Genomic DNA, 8,128 nt, shown 5'->3' with positions numbered 1-8,128 from the left:
TTTGAACAACTAAAAAATGCAGATGCCCCTATTATAAGGTTTTATCTGAATTAAGCTAATTCCTACAATAATCCTATCAAATAGGTACTATTTTACTCACTGATGAAGAAACAGGCAAGTCACTTGCTTAAATTACCATGGTTAGCAAGTGGGTGGAGCAAAGCTTTTAACCTTGGTAGTCTAAATTTGGAGCCCATACTCCTAACTACAGGTCTCATACTCACCATTATGGAGTTGTTGGAAAACCGCACTTTGGAGGAAGTACCTCTCTGGATGTGAATATTCGAGGTAAGCAACTGTAGAAACTTTCCAGATCTGGGGGAAATTCTTCTGGCAGCTAGAGTCTGTAGTGGCCATCTCTCTGCGGGAAGAAACTGCAGCACTTGGAAACACTGCAAAACTCTGCTCAAAATACCATCTAGACAGTGCCAGTAACAAAGATGTTCTCAATGATCCGGGGGAAAAAAAAAAGGCACAAATAGAATCCAACTCATAAACTGTTTGAGAATTCTGGTATTTTTTGATACAATCCTTACTTGAAAAAGCAAGCAAGCAATGGGAATTTTGATTCCATCTGCAATACTCACCCTTGAAGTCAGAGATTTCATAACTTTCTATCATTAGTGTTAGAGTTTACATCTGTGGAATGTCAAAGTTGAAAAAGTTGGCATGTTAACCTGCCAGTGACCGCTCCAAAAGTTGTTCTTATTGAAGTTAAAAAAAAAAAAAATCCATGTACTTTTGGAATGTCCTTGTTAACAGAAATATCCTATTGAATTTCTTTTTTTTTTAATTTTAAATACACAATTTGGATTTATTTTTTAAGTTGTTACATATTGGCCACTTTTTTTTCCGAGAATATAAGTGAAAAAATCAAATTCATTATTTACTAAAATATTATCTGTCTCTGAGGAGGCAAAATATTGTACATAAATTTGTGTGAGTACTTACATGCACATCTTAAAATCTGTGACCCCAAAGGAATTAAGAACCACCAATCTCTCTCTCTTTTTTTTTTTGTTTGTTTGTTTGTTTGTTTGTTTGTTTTTGTTCTTTTGAGACAGAGTCTTGGTCTGTCACCCAGGATGGAGGGCAGTGGTGCCATCTCAGCTCACTGCAACCTCCACCTCCCGGATTCAAGCGATTCTCCAGTCTCAGCCTCCCAAGTAGCTGGGACCACCATGCCTGGCTAAGTTTTTTGGCATTTTGAGTAGAGACGGGGTTTCACCATGTTGCCCAGGCTGGTCTCGAACTCCTGGCCTCAAGTGATCTGCCTGCTTTGGCCTCCCAAAGTGCTGGGATTACAGGCATAAGCCATTGCACCAGGCCTTCTTCTTTTTTTTTTTTTTTTTATGTATAACAAATAGAATTTATTTCTCACAGTTCTGGATGCTGGGAAGTCCAAGGTCAAGGTGCCAGGAGGTTCTGTGTCTGGTGAAGTCAGCTCCCTGCTTCATAGGTGGTGCTCTGTTGTTGCATACTCACATGGTGGGAGGAAGACAGGCAAGAGGACCTGACTAGTTCTCTCTACCCCCAAGGTCACTAATGAGAGCTCCACCCTCATGACCTAATCAGCTTCTACAGGCCCTCTATACCTAATTCCATTGCACTGGGTATTTGAGTTTCAACATGAATTTTGAGGGGGACATAAGCTTTCAAACCATAGCGCCTCCCTAATGAATAAGTTTCTTGTGTGTATTTTATTTTTTCTTCCAGTGCAAGTATTTCTGTTTCTATGAGCTCTCTAAATAGTGATTCAGGGACTCAGATTTCATCCATCTTTGACCTTTTCATCTTCAACATATGATTCCTAACATCATAATAGTAAAGTTTGCCTTCGTTCCAGCCAATTTAAAGAGGAAAAGAGCATGGATGATCAAACATGCAGTTTTTCATGAGCCGAGCTTGAAAGAGGGATAAACCCTTTATACTCAGCTCCCATTGGTCAATTCAGTCTCAATATGTCACCTACATACAAGGGGATGGGAAATGTGGCTCCTGGATGAGTGTTCGCTTCCTAGAATAATCTTACATTAGGAAAGTATAGAAAGAAAATTTTGAGAACCACTAGTCTCTAGATTGAAACCATGTATTATGACTTTCTAGATCAGAAGTGAGTAGTTTAAGGCATTAATGTATAAGGAGAACAGGGTATTGTTGGAAGTCTGTACATGGATATTCTCTGTATGCTTCTCCAGACCCACTATCTATTCTTTCTGGCTCTTCTTTGAACCTCTGGTGACTGAGCTGTGCAGAATGCATCATGGATCCCCTGTCTTCTGGCTTCCAGTTGGTTCCAGAAGTCAACAGGCAGGAGCAGAGGCCTGGTTAGCTTCCTGCAGGTCTACAGTATGGCAACTGTTGTGTGCCCCCGCTAAGACCCTACTTTTGTCTGGCACATTCAGCCTCTGCCAGCTTCCAATTGCCAATCCCTCATATTGCCCCCTTAGCCCTTAGATTTATTTGACTCATGGTTCTGCAGACTGGGAAGTCCAAAAGCATGGTGCTCTAGCATCTGCCAAGGGTCACCCCACAGTGGAAGGCAGAATGACAAGGAAGCATACAAGGCAGAGAGAAAATCAAGCCAAACTCATCTGTTTATCAGGAGACCACTCCCAAGATAATGGCATTAATCTTTCACCTCTTAGAGGCCCCACTTCTGAATACTGTTACAAAGGCAATTAAGTTTCCAACACATGAAATTTTGGGGGACACATTAAAACCATAACATAGGCCTATGTCAAAATGCATCTAAATGGGGGTTCCATTCCAAGATGGTCGAATAGGAACACCTCCGGTCTGCAGCTCCCAACACGATTGATGCAGAAGACAGGTGATTTCTACATTTCCAACTGTGCTCTGAAGAGAGCAGTGGTTCTCCCAGCATGGCCTTTGAGGTCTGAGAACAGACAGACTGTCCCCAAGTGGGTCCCTGAACCCCGTGTAGCCTAACTGGGAGACACTTTACAGTAGGGGCCAATGAGCACCTCATACAGACAGGTGCCCTTCTGGGACAAAGCTTCCAGAGGAAATATCAGGCAGCAATATTTGCTGTTCTACAATATTTGCCATTCTGCAGCCTCTGCTGGTGACACCCAGGCAAACAGAGTCTGGAGTGGACCTCCAGCAAACTCCAGCAGACCTGCAGCTGAGGGACCTGACTGGTAGAAGGGAAACTAACAAACAGAAAGGAATAGCATCAACATCAACAAAAAGGACATCCACACCAAAACCCCATCTGTAGGTCACCAACATCAAAGACCAAAGGTAGATAAAACCACAAAGATGGGGAGAAACCAGAGCAGAAATGCTGAAAATTCTAAAAACCAGAGCCTCTTCTCCTCCAAAGGATCACAGCTCCTCGCCAGCAATGGAACAAAGCTGGATGGAGAATGACTTTGACGAGTGGACAGAAGTAGGCTTCAGAAGGTCAGTAATTACAAACTTCTCCAAGCTAAAGGAGCATGTTCTAACCCATTACAAGGAAGCTAAAAACCTCAAAAAAAGGTTAGATGAATGGCTAACTAAAATAAACCGTGTAGAGAAGACCTTAAATGACCTGATGGAGCTGAAAACCATGACACGAGAACTTTGTGATGCATGCACAAGCTTCAATAGCCGATTCGATCAAATGGAAGAAAGGGTATCAGTGATTGAAGATCAAATGAATGAAATAAAGTGAGAAGACAAGGTTAGAGAAAAAAGAGTAAAAAGAAATGAACAAAGCCTCCGAGAAATATGGGACTATATGAAAAGACCAAATCTACACTTGATTGGTGTACCTGAAAGTGCTGGGGAGAATGGAACCAAGTTGGAAAACACTCTTCAGGATATTATCCAGGAGAACTTCCCCAACCTAGCAAGGCAGGCCAACATTCAAATTCAGGAAATACAGAGGAACATCACAAAGATACTCCTTGAGAAGAACAACCCCAAGACACATAATTGTCAGATTCACCAAAGTTGAAATGAAGGAAAAAATTTTAAGGGCAGCCAGAGAGAAAGGCCGGGTTACCCACAAAGGGAAGCACATCAGACTAACAGCGGATTTATTCACAGAAACCCTACAAGCCAGAAGAGAGTGGAGGCCAATATGCAACATTCCGAAAAGAATTTTCAACCCAGAATTTCATATCCAGCCAAACTAAGCTTCATAAGTGAAGGAGAAATAAAATACTTTACAGACAAGCAAATGATGAGAGATTTTGTCACCACCAGGCCTGCCTTACAAGAGCTCCTGAAGGAAGCACTAAACATGGAAAGGAACAACCGGTACCAGCCACTGCAAAAACATGCCAAATTGTAAAGACCATCGATGCTAAGAAGAAACTGCATCAATTAATGGGCAAAATAACCAGCTAACATCATAATGACAAATCAAATTCACACATAACAATATTAACCTTAAATGTAAATGGGCTAAATGCCCCAATTAAAAGACACAGACTGGTAAATTGGATCGAGAGTCAAGACCCATCAGTGTACTGTATTCAGGAGACCCATCTTATATGCAGAGACGCACATAGGCTCAAAATAAAGAGATGGAGGAATATTTACCAAGCAAATAGAAAGCACAAAAGGCAAGGGTTGCAATCCTAGTCTCTGATAAAACAGGCTTTAAACCAACAAAGATCAAAGGAGACAAAGAAGGCCATTACATAATGATAAAGGGATCAATTCAACAAGAAGAGCTAACTATGCTAAATATATATGCACCCAATACAGGAGCACCCAGATTCATAAAGCAAGTCCTTAGAGACCTACAAAGAGACTTAGACTCCCACACAGTAATAATGGGAGAATTTAACATCCCACTGTCAATATTAGACAGATCAACAAGACAGAAGGTTAACAAGGATATTCAGGACTTGAACTCAGTTCTGCACCAAGCAGACCTAATAGACATCTACAGAACTCTCTATCCCAAATCAACAGAATATACATTCTTCTCAGCACCACATCTCACTTATTCTAAAATTGACCACATAATTGGAAGTAAAGCACTCTTCAGCAAATGTAAAGAACAGAAATCACAACAAACTGTCTCTCAGACCACGGTGCAATCAAATTAGAACTCAGGATTAAGAAACTCACTCAAAACCACACAACTACATGGAAACTGAACAACCTGCTTCTGAATGACTACTGGGTAAATAAGGAAATGAAGGCAGAAACAAAGATGTTCTTTGAAACTAATGAGAACAAAGACACAACGTACCAGAATCTCTGGGATACATTTAAAGCAGTGTGTAGAGGGAAATTTATAGCACTAAATGCCGACAAGAGAAAGCAGGAAAGATCTAGAATTGACACCCTAACATCACAATTAAGAGAACTAGAGACCTTTTAGTTACAATGCCCAAGATATTTTTGTGACCTAAATAGCAAATTAAGAAATCACCTCTTTACATTGCTAGGTGTTTCTCACATTTGTTACCAATAGTACAATTTATCCACTTCAGTAGAAAGTAAGCCATGGGATTATGATACCTCCAGATTAAAGCACATTCTTCTTTTTCAGTGATATGTAAAACCACAGGATCAGAATTATATTAGATATTGAAAGATTAGAATATTAAATCTGATCTCCTAAATCAGGGTTTTCCAAATTCTGATCACTTGTAATCATTTGTGGGCCAGCTTCAGGATTTTGCTATATTCTACAAGTGCTGATGCTATTAAATTTTTAATGTTTTTCTCTACAGTGAGTCAATTTTTGCTTAAATAAGTTTACTTGAGAAGGAATGTTTATATTATTGTATTATTGAAATAAATGGAAAATAACTTTAAAAAATGTATTTCTAACTATGAACCTATATTCTTTTTTTTTTTCTTTGAGATGGAGTCTCACTGTGTCACCCAGGCTGGAGTACAGTGGTCCGATCTCGGCTCACTGCAGCCTCCGCCTCCTGGGTTCAAGCGATTCTCCTTCCTCAGCCTCTCAAGTAGCTGGGATTACAGGTGTGCACCACCACGCCCAGCTAATTTTTGTATTTTTAGTAGAAACGAGGTTTCGCTATGTTGGCCAGGCTGGTCTTGAACTCCTACTCCTGACCTCAAATGATCTGCCCACCTTAGCCTCCCAAAGTGCTGGGATTACAGATGTGAGCCACCAAGCCTGCCCTGAACCTATATTCTTAACTATTAATGCAAGAAGTTTATCTGTATGTCATCTAAAATCATTATGCACATTTTGGTTAGTACCGCTCTCATAGCAGGCTTGGCCTGTCCCATACCAGGTGTGTGACCTTTAGCAAGTTACCAACTTCTCCTACCCTCTGTATTCACTTGTGTATGATGAAGATAATGAGATATTATTGTCTGGCAAGTGCTTAGCGCAGTGCATGATGTAGTAATTACTCAGTAAATGGAAGTAACTGCAATAATGCATTGTTGAAGTGGTTGTTGTCTTTATTATTCTTCATGAAAAGGACCGTGTTGGAGATTTAGAAATTATACAAATACTTCCATTCTGCACCTAAATTTGGGGTTGAAGGTATTAGAACAGTAGACCAAAGAGTTGACCAATTTGATTATATCCCTAGCTTTCCATGACTCGCTGTATGACTTGGTCAAGCTGTTTAACCCCTCGAGGGTGTGGTTTCTTCATCACACAAATTAGAAGGTCTGATTTGATTTGATCTCAAGACATTCACCTTGCAGGGTGACAGCTGTTTGAGTGGTTTTGATCATGGGATGTGGTTCATCTGAAGTCAGAGCATTTTAAATTTTAAGTGGCTGTTTGACACACAAAATAAGTTAGGTGTTGATGTGGCCCCAGCTGTTTTCCTGTTTTCATTATGAGTGACTGATGGTCACCAGGCGTCATGTTAGCAAGCTGGGTCAATTAGTAATTGCTTTTGAAGCTGTATATAATTAATTACATAATTATGAGCTATTGAAGTTTAGTCCTAGTAAAACTACATCATAAAACCAAGGCAATTTCAAAAGATTTACTGACAAAAGAAAAATATGAACAAACTTTTTGTACATTTGACTTACGTTTATTTTATGTTTAGTATGTATTTGTCAAGCATGTAACCACTTTTCACTGTCATCAATAAAAATTATATGTGAATATAATGTAGCCACATGGACCACTGTTGAAATAACTTTTATATTTCTACCTAGATGACTTGTTAGGCTCCTTCCAGATAGAAGAATCTACAATTTTATGAATTTCGGTCTCCTAATACAGTAGATCTGAACTTGGTAATGATTAAGTTGAAATCAATAAAGCAAAATGAAATTTTAAAAGCCTGCTACGCACACATATGTGTGTGGGGGGGGGGTGGCGGTGTATATGTTAGCATAATATACCAATGACTAATTTATTTTTCACTCAGGAATATATTTTAGAAATTATCTCATTTATTAGTTTCCTCTTTCGTTTGAATGACTGCAATTGAATGGATGATTCCAATTATTTGATCAGTCTCCTTATGATGGACATTAAAGGCTTATTTCTAACTGCTATTAGCCACGATAATGCTGTAATGAATATCTTGTGCATGTGAGATTTTGTGCATGTGTTAGCATATCTATAGGTTAAATTGCTGGGTCAGAGGACATGTGCATTTGTAATTTTGAATTTGAAATAAACAAATTGTTCTTCATGGAGGTTGGACCAATATGTGCTCCCACCACCAATGTGTAAGTGAGCCTGTTTTCCACCCAACCACTTTTTCCTCATCGTTCTGTGTGACCAAACAATTCAAGTATTATACTGTTTTCTCTAGGAAAATGCTAATTAGAGGGGTGATCATACTATTTGTGCAGATTTCACAGAGATTGAATTTTACACTGAAGACCACTTTCTAAACTATATGTAGAAATTTAATTTGCTGAATTAAATGGCTGTACTGTTAAGCATCTTGGAACGCACTTTATGTTGCTTCAGAGCGCAATTACACTGGCATGGAAAAACCCGCAATTTGAAAGTTATCAACAAATTAAAGCCTTCTGTGGATATTCACTCTCATAATAAAACCTACTATACATATCATGCAAAAAGTTTGGCTGTAACATTATTTATACTTTATTTTCTATTTTTATTTTTATTTTTTGAGACAGAGTCTCTCTCTGTCACCCAGGCTAGAGTGCAGTGGTGTGATCTCGGCTCATTGCA

This window comes from Gorilla gorilla, chromosome 3, assembly GCF_029281585.2.
Source record: "Gorilla gorilla gorilla isolate KB3781 chromosome 3, NHGRI_mGorGor1-v2.1_pri, whole genome shotgun sequence".
In the NCBI taxonomy this organism is placed as follows: Eukaryota; Metazoa; Chordata; class Mammalia; order Primates; family Hominidae; genus Gorilla; species Gorilla gorilla.
This window is presented reverse-complemented; position numbering follows the sequence as displayed.